This window comes from Diachasmimorpha longicaudata, chromosome 10, assembly GCF_034640455.1.
Source record: "Diachasmimorpha longicaudata isolate KC_UGA_2023 chromosome 10, iyDiaLong2, whole genome shotgun sequence".
Taxonomy (NCBI): Eukaryota; Metazoa; Arthropoda; class Insecta; order Hymenoptera; family Braconidae; genus Diachasmimorpha; species Diachasmimorpha longicaudata.
Genome location: NC_087234.1, coordinates 5320401 through 5342018, shown reverse-complemented (window position 1 = coordinate 5342018; position 21618 = coordinate 5320401). Strand labels below are relative to the sequence as shown.

General features: G+C 42.2%; 1 protein-coding gene across 1 annotated transcript in view; it reads left to right on the top strand.

Annotated features, from left to right (window-relative positions):
• The window catches only part of Dati (datilografo), a 173906-nt gene that overhangs the window by 50215 nt on the left and 102073 nt on the right, over positions 1-21618 (top strand). The window contains exon 4 of the mRNA XM_064129182.1: positions 12647-12994. The gene's annotated coding sequence lies outside the window, so the exon portion shown is untranslated. The remainder of the gene's footprint in view (positions 1-12646; positions 12995-21618) is intronic.

Here is a 21618-nt window from a genome sequence, read left to right as displayed (position 1 = left end):
TTTGTGAATACTTTTTTCGCGGATTGATGATTGATGGGGGTAAATCTTAATGAGGAAAATGCGACTTACGGACCGCCGGGCATTCGATTGCGTAGAAAATATTCTCCTTTGATGGTGAAAAGTATAAACAGAAGCCATGAAAGAGGAGCGCCTACATAAACAGAGTCAAAGGACTGATGAAAGATTGTAAAGTTTGGTGAGGGAAATACCCCTGGGTTCTCTGCCAAAGCTGATCAAGCGCGGAATAGAATGATGCTCAATGATCCGTCGTGTCTTATTTGAAGAAAGTGGTTGTGATGATGTCGCTCGAGAAGGTGAATCGATAATCCTCATTAATATTAAATTGTATTATCCCATTCAGCAATTATTTCCGTCATGATCGTGTCGAATCACCATCAGAAAATTCTCCTCCCCCTTTTTTTTTTTTTTCAAAGAAGAGAAATGAAAAATTCCCGCGAATTCCCCTGATCTCAGCATCAATCGCACCCCACGAAGGGGTTGAAAACTTTCTAATCGGAAATTATGAAAGTTATTTGCTAGACCGTGGATCCAAGGGTGAAAGCGTAGTTGAGGCCGTCGAAGGGTGAAGAAAACAGTGGACAAGGGAGCGAGGGGGCGCCGAAATTAAACTTTGAAAAATAAAAATGAGAAAAGATAACAATGAGGAAACAAATAAAAAGTGCATGTACCTTCGGTAAATCGGCAATTTCATTCTGCGCGTGCGGCAATGATGTTTCTCCAACCCCTCAGCTCTCATTCCCTTCTTCTTTTTAGCCTCGGTGCTTTTCATGCTGGAGAAAGTAGCCAGACTCGCCTCTCACTTCCCACTACCTCCCCCCTTTCTCCTTCCCCTTGCTCCACCATCACCCCCTTGCCACCCTCAACACTGAAGACAAGGGCGACCACGCGGGAGGGATGCAAATTAAAATCCTCGCCATTTTCTCCCGTTTCTTATTTTCAACGATGGTTCTCAACTTCAATTTTACAATGAGAAATCTTGAAAGTAAATATCAGTGGTTTATCTTTGTGATCTACGGTTTACTTCACAATTATTCTTTAATTTTAAAAAATGCAGTCCCTCGTCTGTCGGAAAATAAATTCTGAAAATTCTACTGGCAAATCTTCAATTTTAAACTACCAGCGATGGCCATGACTTTCAATATATCTTCTTCAAAATTGAATTCAAGAGTCAAACAATTTACGATTTAAAAAAATACCCGTTTGCTAAAGATCGTGAAAGGAAAAATTATCCTTTGAAGATATTAAAAAAAAATAGTCATTATTTAATTCCCTCTGCAGGAATTAGTCTTGGACTCGTCTTATCTTTGGAAAGTCCTGCCGACTTCTGATTAATATTCTAATGACAAACATTTATCCACGTCGATGATAAACCTTAAACAATAATTGACCTCTTCATACAAAATTTTCCGCAATTTTCTCGTCACCTTTCAACCAACTTTTCTCACTATTCACCTCATCACCTGACAATTGATGCTACAAACAGCGCCATCAAAATCCATCACTCCCAACTTCATCCTACTAAAAACCATAACCCATACATCCGAATATCTCCAATTCATCCCCCAACAGTTGCATTTGACAACCCCGTAGCCCAGCACAAGAGGACTAAGACAGATTAAGTATTTTAAATTGAACAGAGCGAGACAGACCAGTTTGAGTAAAGAAAAGAGGATGGAAAAACGGTGGAGAGTGGGTGGTAGATGGGGGGTGGGTGGTTGGCTTTGGTCGGGGCTTTTTCCCTCCTTATCTGGCCGTTCTTCGTTTCTCCTGGCCGGAGGGAGTTCAGTTTTTATAATAAAGGAGCGTAATTAATGCCGCCCCTCCTGCCCCCCTCTGGTCCAACCAAACCCTCCATCTCTCATTCCACCCCTCTGTCCTCCCACTCGTCCACACCCCCTCCCCCACCTCATCGTCCAACATCGCGAGGGACTCTTTCCACTATAACCGAGATATATACCAGCTCTCACTTCAAGGACGGGTATAGGTTGAAATGGTCCAAGAACCGCCCTGGGCTTTCGTGTCTACCTTTTTTCCCTTCATTTTACTCCTCTCTTTTCTTTTTTCACCCCCCACCTACTTCTAACTCACCCCAACAATCCACCCACCGCCCAGCGTCTTCAATAAAACGAAGAGGACTGCAAAGTGCGCGGCCCGCTTTCTCTTAGAACATTTCTACTTTCTTGCAGCTCTTATTCTTTTCTTTTTACTAGGTATTCTGCTATCCCGACCTCCGACTCATCTGTACCTCGCAGTGAGAATCGTTGGAATGAGCCTCGTATCGCGTCTCAAAGTGGCGCCTTACAAATAACATTGTAAATTTTCGATAGCAGAAAAAATAGAATTACGCGAAATATATTTTATACTGGAATGCATCGAAATTAAAAATTATTTCTAAGTATTTATTAGATATATATACATATAACTATGCTATTTATTTTTTCAAAATTGTATTTTTTCGCTCTAATTCGACTTAGGCTTAAATTATGATAATCATATTACTCTAGAGGATGAATAATTTATACGTGACCTTGAATGAACTCACGTGAGTGAGGGGACGGGTATGGTATTTTAATCGAAGCTGGTGGAAAATGTTTATTGTCAATAATAATTTTTTTGGAGGAAGGTTCCTGATTTTTAATGCATTAAATTTCCACTCCAACAATCGGTGACTTTGAGAATTCATAGCTGTTTCCCACCCCCTCGTGAATCGCTCAATTCTACTTGAAGAGAAGCTGCTTGAATTTGAAGTACATTCTCGCACCTCCAATTTAAACTCCCCCGACTCAAATATAAACCAACAATGATCGGTTCTAAAGTGGCGAGACATCTGCAACCATCCATGGGACTATCGTTTTAACGTCCAGTGGGATAATCCACCGTTGAGAATCTGCCGTGTAGTCATTATCCAAATTGCCCTGTAGGGGTGGTGGTTGGTTTCGCCTTGGCGGTACACTTTCACCCGACCCAGTATCACTCTATATCTGTACATGAACGAATTTACCTTCAAGTGTTTACACTCTGTCGTTAGTATTATAGCATTCATTTCGCTCCAACTATTGAATCGATTTTTATCTCTCTTCTTCCGCCCTAATATCAATGCAGAAGTGCATCAAAGGGACATGATGTGGGCATTGCTCCAAAAAGGGTGTCTTCGGTTCAAAGACTTGTCTTTAATTAACAAATTTCGCGGATTAAATGGCGGTCAAGGCACCCGCCTCTCCCATTTGATTTCTCTCGTCGTCGCACACGAAAAAAAAAATTCTATAAAATTTACGGTCCTGTTCCCTCATCTACTAGTTAAACCACTATTCCATAAAAATTACGAAACGTTCTGGACTTTGTCCTGAAAGTTCCCTGAAAAAGTGCGTAACTGTTCCGTAATTTTTACCGAATATTCTTGTGAGCGGTAGATTACGGAACAGGCGCGTAATTTTTCAAGAATTTACACTCCTCTAACCAGGAAAATTAGCGTCAACAATTGCGAATATTATCCGTCATCAACCGGTCGATTATTACTCGAGAATTCTCCCAACAAAGTAACCACGTGGTACACTCGGTACATCAACATAACGCGAGCCAGGTATGTGACCCCTTCCTCTCCCTAATCGACAATTCGTAAAATCCGTTGTGTCCAAACCGGTTTCCTAGGTACATTTATTCCAGGGGTCACTTCCTACGGTCCAAGGGGATAAGGTCATCTCACTCACTGGCATATCGAGGTCACAGGGCATTACAATGATCCGAAGTGAGACAACCTATCGCCCCTCTGGCTTCAGCTTAGCTACCCGTGAATGGACATCTGGTCATCGTGAATTCAAGGTAGCGACGAGCCTTTTGGAAATGAGAGAGAACAGGCTAAAAAACTAACCTGACCAGTTTTCAGTCGGACCTTTGAAAACCAAGGCCCTCCTCCCGGTATATGCTAATGAGGCCCGTTGGACTGCGAACCCTTTTCCGTTGAACCCCATCAGATCCCGAAGGGTCACTCTCGAGAAACGGGTTTTTTTTTTTCTTTCAGCATCGGGTAACCCCGGTAGTATTTTTTCGCCTTCTCCCGATCAAGCTGGGACTTTCGTTATGGGCATTAGATGCAACTGTCTTTGTTCAGCTTCATTGTGGACAATCAGATGGCTGGCGGTGGGGGAAGGGGAGCCGTTGAAGGTAAACGCGACAGAATTCCGTTGGACGGACGTTCTCTTGGTAAGCCGGAGACATTCCTAGTTTGTGGCTGACCCGGCAATGGCTGGGAAGGACGCCTCGTGGGCCTCTTGGTGATACTGTGAAGCCGAAAATCGCGGCACTGCGGCGAGGCGTCGGGGATGGTCCTGTGATTTGGGGAAAAATCATTTTTCCAGATGATTCTGACAGGCGGTGTCGTCAATGACTCGGAGGTTCCGGCGGGTCGAGAGGAGGGTTTGGTGGGGACCGTGTGGAAGGAGAAATTTTGGGAAAGTTTGGTGGGTCAGAGGTGGATAGGAGAGGGAGGGAAAAGCCGGCAAAATGGAGCGTTGAGTGGAGAGGAAAATTTTAGATTTTTCAGTCATCTAATGAATGAGGACGCGAACTGTTGGTGATTGTGAGGGACTTGTGAAGACGAGGAGTATCGTCAGCTGTCATTGATATTTTTTAATTAAGTTATAGAGAGCTCCAGGATTGGTGGGCCCAGACAGACAGACAGGAATTTTTCGGAAGAATAATCCTAGTGTTCTACGACAATAAATATAAAAAGTCGAAGTTGGGGAAATTTAACGCATAATACGTTTTCACAGATCGGTAGAATAATTTCCATCCGAAATTTCACTCCGCGCAGTGATTCAGGAGAAATGCTGATGACGATGGTCCCGCGGTAGCTTTCATTAATGACTGGTGCTTTCTTGAGAAGTTCGGGTATAGGGACACTGTTGGGGACACTGGAGATGACAACGGGCTGCTGAGCCCCTTGTTCACGTTATGTCGAGTGAAATGACGCAGAAAGATTTGTCTCGCCTGTTCATCTCCACAGGGTGTATAATCCATACGAAAGCAGTGGCAAGAGCTTAAAGGCCTGTTAACCATTTTGTAAAGATAGTTACCATCTTGTTGGTGGTTAGTGGTACAAGTCCAGTGAAAAGTGCTCGACCTTTTTATCCTTCACTCAGTGAAAATTTCACTTCAAGACACGGCTTTCCAACAGTTTTTGAGAAATCTTGGAAACTGGGAATATTTCATAGAGGATTCCGAGTGAATAATCCAGGAATCGTTAAGACGCCGAGAGAGGGAATGAAGTAGATGAAGGAGAAGAAGGTGGAGATAAAAATCGCAGCGGGAGAGGGCCGACCATTTTGCTGGGGCAGACTTTTCCGAAGGACTTTTCTCCATTTCACCCTAACCCTCACATCCCTCTCTCTCACTGTCTATCCGTCTCTCTTCTTCCCACCCCTTTGGCTCTTCCTACTGCTAAGTGGGCCGGAATAGAGGGAGAAGGAATGAATAAGCTGGTGGTGGGGTGGGTGTGGGTGAAAGTGAGAAAGAATGAACGACTCGCAGTTTGGGGGTATGGTAAGGAGGAAAGAACGATAGGGTGGCTTTTTCTGACGTCAACTCACCCTCGCCATTCCTCTGTCTCAGTTCATCTTTAATCTTACTCGTCGCTCTCTCTGTTGCACCCCACCATCCATTTCACCGACGATTCCCGGGGATAAAAGACAGATAAAATGGCCGATGGCTCTCGCCTAATGCCTAAAATATACACAGCAGAAATTGGACTGCTTAAGAGGGGCTTGAAAAAAGGGACAGGGAGGGCTTTATAGATTGAATCCCTAAATTCGTGTTTCTCACTGAAGATACAGAAAGCCTTTTGATGATGTAAGAGGACTAAGGATACATTTGAATTCATGTTTTATTGACATTACCAACAGTTTTCGAATTTTATCAACAACGTTGAATAGTTCTCCGGCAAAAATGACAGCCGTATTTTATTTGATTATTTTTTTTATGTGCGATAACAACCACATAAAATGCACTTGTCCCACACGACGATGATTGATGATCTCAACCTGATTGAAATTAAATCCAGGAATCAAAACTGATACCAGAAGGTATAATAACGATCCCCCGGATTATTATATTCCACCCTGGGAATTTACAATATCCTATAGATATATATTATATTCAATTTAACTCAAGTGAATCTCCCCGCGATGGCGTTGTCGATGAGGAAATCAAGCGATAACGATATTAACCGTGACGAGACCTTCCAAGCCTCGGCTAACTGCACAGTCTCCGTATATATACGAAATCTACCATCATCTCTCTCACTCCGAAGGGGTGAGGGAATTCCTTTGCTGGGACACGAACTATCTCCGGAGAAATAGGAGAGCCATGAACTCGACCGCGGGTTACCTCTTCTCTTAAAGTTTTTCTTACCGTCGGTCTGTGGAAAATTGTCATTTTTCCACTTTTAACGGTTATTTTCCACTCTCGTGACTTTACGTTTCAATTACCTGAAAAGAGATAAATTATTAACACAAAAATATTGATAAAAATTCTATTGAAACATCTATTCCATTTTTACAGAATTTTTTTTATAAATTTTTGAAATATTTCATAGAAAGTATTTAATTGAATATGTTTTCAGATATTTTTTTTTAAGATTTCCAAATAGACCAAAACAAATAATTTTTCATATATTTTTTTGTTCCTAAAAAAGGCGATTCAGTTCCCCACTTTTTCCCCGCTACAAAATAAAGGCAATTAAAGTTAAGATGCTGAGGGGCGGTTGAAGAAAAGAGGCTGAGGTGGTGAGAAGGGGGTGGGATAAAGGCGGTTGAAAAAGACGATGGGTAAAATCTCTCTTGGTTGGGGTCCCAACAGCCCAGCGTTGATGGTGGCTCGGTTTTTGTCATTTGAAATATGCGAGAAGGGGGCGAGGAAATGATAAAATGGCGACACCCCAAACCCAGACAATGAGAACGATTTTTCCTCGTCTTCTATTTTCCAAACCTCCACCCCCTCCCGCTCACCCACCACTTCTTCTCGCCCGTCAACTTATCACTTTTTGTCTTTCTTCGGAAAGCTATTGTTTTCATTTTACTAATGAACGACTGGGGGGTGCACTTGTGGATAGAACGAAAAATTGTGGGTCGCAGAGAAATTATTTTTGTATTAAAAATATAAGTGGAATAAATTGAATGAAAATTTCTCATTTTTATTTGTGAAGTTTCTCAAGACTGAGCTGGGCTTTTCTAATATTAAAGTAAATTCCCGAATGCCGGAAATATCTTCAACAATTGAATAAACTCAGAATAGTTGTACCTCGTGAAGAGAAAAAAAATTACAGCTTTTCTCTTCAATAGATTCCAGGAAACATTCCCGAATGGAGCGAATCGTCTGTTGAATAATTCTTCGTCTTTTTCATCCCACATGATCCTTGATTGATTCGTCCGTCATTAGCGTTTCTAATCACGTAAAAGACTCCACATAGGATAATTAGCTCGTCCAAAAATACGCATCACAGGGAAATGAATTCGGTACAATTTCTTTTTCGTATTTTTATTGATTTTTCTCAACTCACTGTTGGAGAAATTAAGGGGCGCCACCCGGCAGTTCTTACCCCCACTACAATTTCGATGCATCCCCCCTTAGATGTTCTCCTACAGTCCTCCTTTTCCGCGTACCCCCATCATCCAATCCCCACCCTTCATCGAATTCCCCACCTTCAGCGGCGATTGTCGAGGAAAAAAAATAAAGAAAAAAGACTTGAACAACAACATAATTTTCCTATATATATTTTTTTTTATCTTTTCAATTGTACTTCTAATACGTCTATAATCTATACCTTCGATATATTATAGACAGAAGATAAAACAAATTTCAAATGAATTCGAATTCGATTGAAAATACTTTTTCAAGTCTAGAACAAAAATGGAGTTGACTCCAGGAAAAAAAATTGCAGTTCCATTGTGTCATCACAATTATAAAATTAACCACTGGACTCTGAGGTTTATTGAATGAACCCCTCCTTTTTTTCATCCGTAATTTTCCAACCACAGGGTGATAAAAATAATGGAGGATAAAAGTGGCAAAAAAAAGGTGGTGGGAACCGCACGCGCGGATAAAGCGAGGGGATAATGGGCTCACCTGTGGTGAGAGCCCGGCATACATGGGCTGGTGAAAAAAAAAACAGTGGTGTGAGACGACATAAAAAATACAAAACAACCCCCGAGGGTGGGAGAGCAGAGGAAAAAAGCCCACGACAGTGGCCACCTGTTAGAAAAAACGGGGGATGAGTTGGTGGGGAAAAAAAAGGTGGCTCAGGCTAAACGAGGGATGAGCAAATGAGGAAAAAAAAGAACAGGGGTAAATTGGCGCAGGCGTTCTCTCACCCTCGGGGGTGATCTCTCGGGGGTTGGCGCGTGCCTCCGGTATGCGGATCGCTTTGGGGACAAGTGTCGGCTGCCAAGTGTGGGACACACGTTTTTTTTTCGCCTTTTTTTTTCAGGGAATGCGAGCCTTCGAGAAAAAAAAACGAGATCGCTTGGGGGGTTTTTTAAATGTTTACCAAGTTTCACCTGAGAAGGGGTTGACGATTTTTTTTTCATCCCTGAGGTATGGTTTCGGTATTGTTCAGGGGTTCAGTTATATCCTCCCACATGAAAAAAAATTGAATTAATTTTTGCAACTAAAATTTGATTTCGACAATCTTTTTTGGACGAAATTAATTTTTGCTATATTTTGAGTAAAATTGTTTAAAAATTGTTCTCTTCTTGATTCATCCACCATTATTTGCACTTCACCTAATTAACGACCAAAATAATGAGAGACAGCAGTTGTTATCAATCGTGCCGTCTCCTCTGTCGGTAAAAAGTTCCACCGCTCGAATTTTTCTATCACTCGACTCCTGGCGCCACCATCCGAAAAATTCCGGAACTCCGCGTACGGTCGCTCCCAGTGTTCAGCGGGTTCGCGAATAATTTTCTTCCGTATCGCAAATGATTGGAAAAATTTTCTCTCCGATAAAATTGCGATTTTTTTTGTCCATTTGATTTTCAAAATACGAAAATTGAAATGAATGTAGCATTTACCCGGCCTCCCTCCCAGCAATTGAAACTAAATGAAAATAATGACTTTCCAAGTTTAAAGAGCATCTGCGAACCAGGAGAAAATACTAACCGAAAATAGTCTGGACTCGGTAAATCTTCATGGAAGTCGCGGAGACTGCGTTAATGTTCATCTAACCATGTAAAATCGTGCTTACTTATCTCCAGTGTTTCGAGGGGGGACTGAAGAAGAAATAGGTAGAGAAAGATGGTGGGATACTAAATAAAGTAAGTGAGAATGAGAATGAGGTATGTTAACCCGCACGCATTCGTGGCTGCGGCATTTGGTTTTTAACGAAAATTAACGGCTCCCGTCCGAGATTCTGCAGATGCTACGCTACGGCTTTGGTAATCTAATAAACGGTAAAGTTACTGTCGCGGCCAACCCCTTGTATATATTGTACTTTTTATTATTTATTACTAGTTGACGCTGAGACTCTCATTATTCATCCCTTCCATGACACTTGCGTTTACTGGTCCCACATTTTTTACAGAAAAAATTTCCTCGGTATCGAAATCGATGCCATAATGATATCCGACTAATTAAAATTGGCCCCCCACGCCTTCCCAAATTTTCCACAATTTTTCATCGCATGTAAATTTAAAAAATCCTATACCCTCATAAGTAATGCCTGATTTTTCATTACCTCAAAAGCTCCGGGAAATGATAATGAGTTTCCAAACTTTTTATTCATATATCACGGGTGGGAGTGGTACATATGTTGAGTGAAAAAACGTGGGTACAAAAAATAGCCGCAGAAAAGGCGAAAAAGGTCGCCGCATACTGTCCCGAACCGGACGAGTAATAAAGTAATTTTATGAAGTGGTCACCAACGTCCGGTACGTTGTGTTGCAAGCTTCCATACATACGCCAGAGAATGGAGAGGAATGGGGGGTGAGTGTTTTTCACTATGGGATGGTCGTTCTACGTGAAAAATTGCTAGGCTTCCCCTTTTTCGTAGAGTCCGGAATCGTGGCTAACCTACCCTTGAGTGAAAACATACTGGCCCCTTAGTTGTACATGTGTATGTGTATCATGGCTTTGTGCTCACTCCTGCGAAGACTCACCGCAGAAAAAAAAATGGGGTTGCGGTTGCAAAAAATTCCCGATTCGTGAGAGATGATTTTCGTCAATTCCTCGTTGGATGAACACTATTATTCTTCATCATCAGAATGAAGACATTCGATCCTAATGATCGTGCCAATTGTGAAGTATTTGAGAAACAAAAAATATAAAAAATTTTCCTCTTTCACAGGGAATTGAAAGAATGTTCTTGGAAAATTTTTGTTTCAATTTCTGGGTGCTCATAATTGCGCTTAAAGTGCTGTGATCAATCATTAGCTCATTTACCATAAAATATCGCATATACAGAATATAATGATTAGGATAAATTAAAAATAAAATCAGAATGACATTTTTTAATGGGAATTCATTTAATAGTTTCCTTTGATCGCAACAGGCATTCGAAGCACTAGGTAAGCAAGTCACCAGTCTCCGGAAGATTGTTGATAACATCTACAGTGCGTGTATACAGATGTGTTTAGATACTCGTGCGCAGTATGTATACATCCGCGTTTGCAGCCCGTTCTGGCTGGCTGTGAGAGGGTTGCCGGCTAATCCCCTCAGATTAAGATAACCCCTAAAAATGTTTCAGCTAAGTCGCCAACTTTGTCTGCAAGACGAAAGCTTAAAACTGTGAGAATCCGGAAGTTCCTTTCTGCGGAGGCGGTCGACAAGAGGTGACTCCACCCTGCCAGACACACCCATCTGAAAAAAAAATATAATTAACGGAAAAAAATGAAAAAAACTCAGAAGCAAATGGATGAGAGAACACAATTGTTTTATGACAATCTATTTGTAATTGACGTTGTCCTCTCGACTTGATGCAGGCCGTGTTTCCAATATAATAACGTCTGCATAGTAAACACATTTAGTCGAAAGGCAACCCCTTTACGGCAGGACGCTCTCTACCAAAGTCTCTTAGGTGCATAATATCAATGTCCATTAGTGTTTGTGATGGTATGGAAACAACAAGAAGGTAAAACCCTTCCAACATTAAATTTTTTTTAACCGGTCGTCGTTTCGCGAACGTGACACACCTGTCTTCCCACAAAGCTCATGATTCGCTTCTCAAAAACACTGTCAATGAGCTTTTCAACATTTCGATTACTATTGTTCCTTTATTTTAAAAAATATCCTATGATTCCATGAAAATCCCGTTCTCCCCGTTTTTAGTTGAAAATTACATGAAAATTAACGTTTAATAATGAAATTTTATCCAACATGAAGGGAAAATTTTATTATTAAGTTCTTTTAGCGTTTTCGTATTGTTTCTTCGGGTAAAAATACCTGTACCTGTAAAAATTATGAAAATTGCTTCAAGTTGACGATCTCACCCCTCCCGCCCCTTAATTTTCCGTGGCCTTCCAACGCGGAAGTCCTGAATAATGTGGTGTGGGCTCCCTGGCGAGCCAGTACAGGACGAAAAGTCGTTGGTGTAGAGAGTGGGGGGAGGGGTGAGAGGGAGTGGCCCTACCCCCAACAGGGTTGAGGATAGTACCGCTAGAAAGAGAAGGACGAGGCTAGAGATTTCTGTGCGCAGAGTTATAGTGAAACTTTCAGGCATTTATTTTACGAATCTGCATACTACGTCCGCTCACTCGTGCTTCCTTGGCGCTGTTAGCGAAGTGAAAAGGATGAAGGAGGAGAGGGAATGGGTGGATGGTTTTTCATCGTTGGTGTGTCTTCCGAATATACTCGAGTATCAAAACAAACCAGGGAAAATATCATTTTTTAAACAAATCAATGAATTTCTCGACTGAACACCTTCAGGTGATGGCCAACAAATTTTCCTGAACATAAAAAATTAAAAAAATTAATTCATTTGTGGGAATGCAAACCTTTCTCATTTCTCAATTCCCAAACTTAATTCATTCCCTCGGATAATTGGATTCGACCGAAAATTTCATTCTTCAAGGGGTTTCCTTCCAGACACCATTTCTAGAAATTATTGATAGAAGATTGTTGGAAAGGATATCTCCGAAACGGTTGGAGAACGCGCTCGCAGAGAAGTTGAGTTTAAAAGGGAGGAAGTGGAGAGAATTTCGGAAAGCAGTGATGGCGAGATCTGCTCCGAGGGAGGGGGGGGGAGGAGGAGGAGGTGGTTGGATGGCTTTGCCCGCGGCCTTTAAACTCACACTGAGAAAATTTACGGCTATGCAAAACCCACCTTAAACTCCGCGAGACCAGCGCCCCTTGGCCCCTCTTATTCTCGTACATGCATTGGGAAACTTCAGAAATTCGTCCCATAAAATTCCTTGGGATGCGCTGAGGTCCTGGTCGAGTGCACTCCCCGCGATAAGAATATTGACCTGACGTAAAAAACTGTGACTCATCGGTCCCGACAGCCTCCAAATGTCCATTTCGATAAAAAACCTTTCGTTTTTCTTCCTCATAATTTTTACTAAATAATTCCACCCTCAAGGGGTTCCCCGATTTTTCAATCGTCGACAAAAAATAATGGTATTGTCGATTGATTGACTTACAGATGGCAGAAGTCAAGAGAGAATCAACGCGAAGGTGTAGCATGTGTGAAACCGGGAGGAGATGGAGTGCACGGAGAAGCAGATTGAGTAAACATATACAATATACATAGGTAGACGGGGTTCGGTGGCACGAGAGGATCCTCCACGTGAGGGTGTATGCTTGCCATCCTCTGAACGACATGCGCTCACACCCTCAAAGCGGCGTCTTTTGACTGACTGGAGAAAGAGGTCGACCGAGGATGCATCACTTGTTTACAGACTCACCACAAACCACCCGTGGAAACATTAAGGATATCCGGCTACTTCGCTCGACTAAGCAAATTCTTTTTCAAGGAATACTCCTACGTTCGGTAAAAATTCTGGCAAATTGATTGATCTTCGTAAATTTCGAAGGCGATTGAACTCATACAGTGAATTATTTTGAGATCTATTATAGGAGATAAGCGCATTTTTTAAAATTAGACGATCTCGATGAATTGGAATATTTATCCGGAATAATGTGCAGGAAATTTCATTATTGAAAGCAATTACCAAGATCGATCGAAGCTATCTGGTTACAGCCACCTAAGTCTTCTTAATACCCGTAATTTATTTTACGAGTGCCTTAGATGGAGATCATTTTCCGCAAGGGGTTGTATTACGTTACTACTGCAAAAAATCTGGAGACATATCCACTTAAAAAAAAACACTGATCTGCTCTGTTAACGCAAAATTTTGAATGCATTCTGATCGAGCGTGCCTCCAGGCTAGTGACATCCTCGCCATTGCCTAGCCGAAGCCTAGAAACAACCTAAAATAAATTTCCCCCACCCCACTCCTCGAATATTCACCTAAAAACTCTGCAAACGCTCCCCCGTGGAGTCATTTCATCCCATAACGGACAAGGAAAAGCGGATGAAGAAGGAGAAGCTGTAGGAAACGAAGTAGTAGTGTAAGGGGTGTGTGGGTGGGGGGGTTGAAATAATTCCCAAGCGAGAATATCCTCGTTTATCTGAAAATTTTCGTTCTCCATCGCCGGTGTCTGATGCCCGGATCTGAGGAGGGTCGAGCTGCAAACTTTACCCATTTTTCCCACCCCTGTCCCTCTTCTTCCTCCCTGCAATTTCCATCCAACCCCTACCACCCCCTCAACCCCTACCGCTCTCGCCTTCGGAACCGCGAACCACTTTGCCAGTACCTCCAGCGGTACCATCAACGGTAGTAACCGCCTCAAGGCACAGAAATAGTTTCGCTTAAGTAGAAAAAGCCGTGAGGAAGACCGGAATGGTAAAGAGGTGGGGAGGTTGGGAATGATGGTAGTGATGGTGGGAGAGTTGGAGGACCCGAGTAAGATGATATTTTCTTATCTTCTCATTACTTAATTTAACGATTGCCTCTGATACCTAACCGGTGGGGAGGCCAGGCATGTTACCATGGCTACCCTCACTTGAGTGCTCATAAAAAGATGAATGGTGAACCACCATATTTCCAACATCCTATAGCCCCCTCCCCCCCCCCCCACCCTCTCGCACCACCACCACTGGCTTCCAAACCCCTGCCACCACTTTTCTTGTGCATCCTCATCTGCTCCCACCGATGGTTTTTACACACTTGGGCCGAAGCCATAAGTTTTGAGCTTTTTTGTGAGCATTTGTGAGACTTTTAATGAGCATCATTAACCTTTCACTGCACATAAGTAATTCATTTGATGGGTGTGATGATTGTAGGGAGAAATTGACAACGATCTGATGTTCCTTGAAGCCATTTCACCGAAACCTCTTTCGATTTGTATTCCCTTGGTGGGCAAATCGAACAAGGTGTGAGTTTTGTTACTCAGAACTACTCAAGGGAATTCCAAAATTAATGAGGGTGTTTTACGAATGATTCCGAATGATTAAACCGACGTGTCGGGAATCTTCCACCCGATCAAACGCTCTTCTGAGCTATTTCTTGCTGATCACCCATCCACCCCTTCTTTCTAGCACCATCGGCGAGGCACCCACCCCCCCCCCCCAGCCCGCAGCCGTTTTTCGTACTCATCCCTACCCTCTACCTCGCTCCACCACTTCCTCGTCATCCTTTATCCCGTAGTATCCATCTTCATTTTCTTAATCGCTCCATGCCCACCCACTTGCAGGCACACCAAACTCCCATTCCTCCTACATTTTCCGAGCTAAGATGGCGGACGCTGACGAAGACGTATTACCGTGAAAGGTCGCACGGGTCAGAGGAAGCTGTATATACTTCCGGTGTAATTGGTTTTCTTGTCTATAATATTTTATCTGCATAATATTTTGGGTGTGTGAGTGTGTAGTTAGCGTTACAGTAGCCTATACCCTGACAAAAAATGCTGTATGACACACCTGGCGATCTTGCCAAGGACATCTATAATATTTATGATGATATGAAAATTTAAAGTAATTATTCCCAATTATAATTTTCCGATAAATTAGAATTTTTCGAAAACGCATACGTTATTAACGCGTAACTGAAAAATTCATTAAAAAAATGAATAATCTAGTGAATCAGATTTAGAAAATCTTCATGAAAATATTATTCCTCATTGAATGTGGCCTAAAATCAAAATCCCCTAGTTAATGTATATGTGTCACAGCCCAAGTTAGCAAACGCATCAGAGATACCCTCGGCATTCAAAGTCACGTGTAACGTGAGACGCCAAAGTGGTGTGAGACGGTGGAAAAGGAGGGGAAAGGGGGGAGTGGGTCGTTCGGGGGTGAATGTAGGGATGGAGCAGGAGGGTCTGTGAGGTATACAAGCTCCAAATGTGGGACAATCCTCATCCCACTTCAGCACACACCCTTTACGCGCGACACGCTGAATGCCGCCACATTTGCCACCCGTACAAACCTTCTCACACACCTAAACGAGTGTCTCGGGACAACTTTTACTTTCACCCCCGACATATACCGTAGTCAGCCAAAGTCAAGTGTAAACAGTAAATTTGTAATCTATGTCTTGTCGATAAAAAAAAATTATGCCAATGGACGGGGTTGTGTTCAAACATATCAAGACATCAACTTCATTATCTTGAGATGATTGAACTATTATCCAATATCGTTGTCATCCAAAATAATCAATGTTAAGCCATCGCCTCGGTCGCGTCAAATTACGTAAACATTGATCCTGAGAGCTTTTTGAAAGCTCTAGGTAGCAGCAACACCTGCTATTGTATGTTAAACCATCCGCACCAGTCCGTCCAGCAAAAATGTTCATTAGCTGATGCGAAATTGGTGAAATCATCGAATAAATCGTCGAAAGATCATCGGAAGATCGTCCTGCCAATTAACAAATATTCTACGAAGGTTTTTCGCAGGATGTTTGTTTACAAATATATTTGTCTTGAGAATAATTGACCAAATAAAATTCAACAGCCCTTTCAGACAAAAAAAAAAATCTTCCCATAATTCTTCTTCACAAACATAAAAAAAAAAATCTCCTCATTGTTACCCTCACAATTTCCATAAAGTATTTATAAACTCAGTGAAAGCAGCTGTAGGCGGGGGTGGTGAGGGTTAGTCGGCAGATGAATATATAGAATGCCTCCAAAGACTACTGCCAAGACTAGAAAACGAGTTTTCCCAGGAAAGTCTGTCTGCAGCCTCGCGGGTACTTTTCTCATCCCCCCATTAAACCCCAACGTCGGAGAGTTCGTTGTCAAGGGGCCGTTGGTAGGAGGAGGGGGAGAGGGTGAGGTCGATGGAGGTGAGGAGGGTTTTTGCTTGCACTTGGGTGTGGGGAAAAGCCTTTCCTTAGTTGCACGGGGTAGGGGCGGCCATTTTCCCCCGGAGTTCTTAATATTTTCATGATGGCGGCCGGGGCCAGCGAGAAAGCGTTGGCGTACACTGAGAAAGAGCCCAGAGGGGGTGGGGGGTAGCGGTAAGGAGATGAGAGGGGCAGCGGGGGGGGGGGGAGAGGTGGAGGAGGAGGGGTGAGTTTGAACGAGAGGGGTGAAATTAGAAAAGGGGAGATTTAAATATCAACCCCCGAGGGGGCGGACCGGGGCTCGTTCACTCCCGCATTACCACCCTTCTTCGTTTCTCACCGACCGTCCTTCACCCGAGTGAAGGTGGTGGGAGGGGGAGAAGGGGTGGACTTCCACACTGGTCTTACTCCTGGTTCGATGCACACAAATGCAAAATCTGGGGAAAATTTTCTCAGCACTGACACCTTAGCGATAACGATTAGGGGTTGGGTCGTTATATCGTTGTAAAAATATTGCATTGATAAATATGGGAACCTTTTAACATCGCTGGGAATAATTGCCCTCGATTTATTGGTATAAATTCAATTGCAACTGATTCGTCTATTTATTATTAATCTAATTAAGACGCACTTCATTCTTAATTATTTAGAGGCGTCAATTCTTCAGCACATTTTTAGATTTCTTATTTTTCAGGGGATATAATATATGTAATATATTTGACTATCATAATTTTGTTATTATAGGTTATCAGACTTTTTCAGTAACTTCTGGAATGTTTGAGGTGAATAGGTCGTTATGTGAGGAAGAAATGAGAATGCGATGTGCCGAAGGAGATGAATTCCCAATCAATGGATTTAATTGCAACTTGGGTTGGTGATAAGGTCATGGATTTAACCCTTGGTAAGGGTGAATTCATACCCTATATTTTCTGGAAATAAGTGTAGCTGGTTGGTACGCCCCCTTCTTTAATTACGTTCTCCCTCTTTTACCTCCACTCTTTCACTCGGCTTCTTTATACCTCCTCATACCAGTACCAGTACCAGTCTTCGTATTTCTCGGAAAAGCTCGAGGGGGAGAGGAGGGAGCTTGAAACTCACCCCTCCGGTACCACCCACTTCGTTTCATCCATTCATCCTCCTGGGTTTCGTGGATGGGGGAGGGGGTGGGTCTCTTCTGTTTTTAGGGAAGAAAATTTTAATTGGAATTCAGAGACTCCAGTGAAACTCTGGATCTTAAACTCCCGAGGAGACAAGAGTTTTCTGGTTTAAAAGGATTAGAAAAAGGGGGGAGGAGAATGGGAATGTATGTGGGAGATGATTTGATAACTCAATTGTCCACCACTTTCAAGATAAATGTACCAAGTTTATATATTAAGGGAAATATTACTTAGGAACGGCTCTATAATTACAGGGTGTGACATGAATCTGGAAAAATTTTGATGAATTTTTACTGGAAAATTTAACAAGTGAAAAATTACAAAGAATTCATCTAGACTTCCAAATTAATTGAAAGCTACTATCATAATTATTAATTTACTTGCCTTCACTGGAAACAATGAGAATCCTCTTCTTTAAGTGGTTTATTATGAATAAATACATGATTTAAATAATTGAAAATTAAATTTGAATTATTAAACAACTGGAATTCGAAGCAAAGAATAGCTCTCGTGATTTTTCAAGCCCTCAAAATCGCTTCCTGCCACTCCACGTCGATCGATCATATTTTTCCCAATTTATTTGATATTGTTGAAAGCCCTTGCTATCTCGACAAACTCAGTTATCCAATGAACGCTTTAAAAGCACTTGTTTCCAAAAACAAATATCAAAGGCTGCCTTTCAGTCCCTCCCCACCATCTCTTCAATTTTATTACCCCTAATTGTAAAATCAATGGAAGCTCTCTCTAAAATCATGGCAATTGGTTTCTGAAAAAGCGACTAAAAAAATCAAGAAAACAAGGGTGGAAAAATCTGGTTTGAAATTAAAGGGTGGAAAATGCTTAATTAAAGACGGGAATTGGTGTAATACGCTCGAGACCACGAGAGATACGTGAATTCTCTTTCCTCCTCATTTTCTTCCTCTCTTTTTGGTTGTGTGTAAGACCAAAGGCACTACACCGGGGTTTGCCTCCCGAAATAACCGATGCCTGATTACCCCGAGCGTGTGTTTCCAAGTCGACGGTTTTCTGAATTCCCTTCCAGCCATCTACTTTCATTTTTTTTCCCCATAAAAAGACAACTTAAACCTGCTATGAGCGTCCGTAAGAATTTTTGAGTGAAATCCAATGGATTTCCAGGTGAATAAGTTCTTAAAACTTAACTATAAATTCATTCGAATGCTCATAAATTGTTTCAGAATCTATTTCTCAGTTCGTGTTAACAGGTAACAGCATCGTAGCTAATTTAAACGCGAAATTTAAGTCGACTTGAAATTGGAGTTATGAGTGTGATGGAGGGATGGGGCAGGGGTTGCCATGTGGAAAGAGTTATAACTGAATATGGAAGAGAAGTATGTAGGGGTTTATGAAACTCCCGAGTAACCGGAGACGAAATATATAACAATAGATTATTCCAGGACGAGAAGTTGATGACCGAAAGAGAAGAATTCCGATGAAGTGGCTTTGAATGTGCGAAAGTAGTGATCAATGAGAGAGTGGAGGAAGGGAAAACAGATATCAGGGGACGAGGGAGAGTGAAAACGACGATAGAATTCGCTCGATTGAGTCCACTGAAACAGTTTGTGTCTGCGGTCCACCAAAATTGATCCGGCAACACCGTCGCCAACTGTCTCAAACAGTCTAACCTCCTCTTTCTCATTCATTCCCCTCGAATTACCCATCATCAATTTGTTGGAATTCATCTGTGAAATGACGTATTTTTCGTGAAAATAAAATGACGACGAGTGACACCTACATTTTCACTCCCCCATCCAATTTCTGTAATTGATATCGACATCGGATCAATGTATGCAGATGAAATTGGCTTAGTAAGGCATCATCGTAGCTTTCCAATATGCCTGTGCCAACTTTACTCAAAATCCATTCGCTGTACCATGAGATTTCTGGCAGAAGCAACTTACTTCCGCAAACAGATGAGCCTACGGTGGGGATCGTGTCTTCTTGGACGAGTGTAACAAAAACCAGTGAGTGATTTCATCGATAATCCCCGAGATTCATTCCATCAAACTTCTTGTATTGATATGCCACCCTCGGTCGGGTGGCGTATTTTTTCCTCGTGCAATTTTTCGTGGAAAAACCAAACCAAACATGAATATTAATGGCGGAGATATTCAGCGAGCCTTAGAGTTAAGGTAATTGGCACGTCTGGAAGACAAAGCAGTTGGCGCTGGGTTGGGAAAACGCCTTCGGTGGCAAAATTCAAAGAAGATGAATAAGAAGAAGAAGAGCTGGCTAGCAAATGAAGGGAGACTAAGAAAGAGTATAGAGCGTCAAGGCAAGACGGATGGAGGTCGGAGGGACGGTGGAAAAGGAAACGGGAGAGGGTGTTTCTGGTAGGAGGAGTGAAATAAAGATGGCCGACTCCCACCTACCCTCTTACAACCCCCCTTGGGGTTGTTCAGTGAGCAGCGTAGGTTTTGAGCAGTACCGGCCGGAGAGACCATCCTTCCTCACTCCTCATTCAACCCACCCCCTACCCCCCTCATCCTTTCCTTTTTCCCAAGCCCCTCTTATATTCCCCTCTGACACTCATTTCGTCTTGCTTTCGCGCATTTAAAACCTGCTTGCGCGCAGAACCCCAAAGGGGGTTATAAAAGGAAAAAGGGGAGAAGAACTGAGAAAGCGAATGCTTGGGCAACGCTGGGTAGGCGGGAGTTTCACTCGGGGACTCTGTTTGGGGATGAGGAAGAGGGTGGTCGGTGCTAAAAGGGGGGAAAACAGTTCTTATTGATTCAGAGGAGGGCAACCCTCCTCCTCCTACTCCTCTTGGAAAAGCACAAACCTTCGTAGTTTCCTTTTCCTACGGAAACAGATATTTTTACTGGACTCGAGCTCGAGGAAAATTTGATCGTTCATTTTTTTTTTTCGTTTCTTTTGGTGGATTTAGCCGGATGAATCTGCTAGCTGATTATTATGTTGGACTATTTTTTTAGCTGTTGGAGGGATGTCTGACGTGTTTGACCGGAGGAAAAACTGAGCGCGAAATTAACGTGGAATTCGCTGTTCCTCTTGGGAATAACTTGGTTCCCTTCTTCGTAGGGATCTTTTTCCATTGATTAGATTTTGAAAAAGAAGACTTTTTTCATGTTCGACAACTTTACTCTTCTTACTCATTCCTCTTTTGGTTCTACAATTCACAAACTATGTATACATATATAGTTTTCACTCGCTGGGCAAATTGACTTTTCCTAATAAACCAACTCTCGCAAGGCAACTTCGACGAAAATCATTTAAAACTTTAGCTCCGACTCGCATTTGCCTCTCGTTTTAATACGGCCGTCCTGCAGCCCACCCTCTCATTTCACCCACCACCCCACCGCTGTGTCTTGTGAAGGCGTATGTACGTCCAGGAGAGAATCAAACTATCCAACTTTGATTTTAGGGAAACAGAAGGTGCAGCTTGCGATATTTTTTTTCTAATTCTCGGACTGATTAGGGAAAAATTTTCAGAAAATCGGGGAAATTCGGTCGACAGCTTCTCGAGATGTATTTGTTTGATTTAGGAAAATAACTCAAGACACATTGTCGCGTCTTTGAGCTTTTTTTGAGATCACCCAGTCGCTCACAGGGCCATTTCATTGGCCACGTGGTGACTTCCAGATAAATTCGTGCTCATTATTTATTAGTGGATTTACTTGAAAGCTAATAAATTGTTTTGGTTAGTGTCAACGGATATCAGCATCGATTTTCCCCCATTGAAGAATACAAAATCAGATAGAATTAATGGAGACAGGAAAATTATTCTCCATCAACATTAGCCGTCCGTCGTCTCCTGCCTCCGTCTTATCCTGAAATTTTAACGAAATCCTCACTTTAACATTATTTCATTCTCGTGAAATATTAAACGGGTACTCGACGAATGCAGACGATTTCGTATGGAGAGATTGGCCGTAGGTACTCAAGTTGAAAAGTTCGAGTGAGAGGTATGTGGGAGAGGACAGAGTTGAAATGATTATGAAGGTTTTCGGATAACTGAGTGAGCGACATTTCGTCCTAAGAAATATTACGTTAGAACGGAGTAGAAACCAATAGCATAGGATAAAATACCACTTCCTGCCTTTTCCTCTTACTATTCTCAAATTCTAATGGTTTTGCCA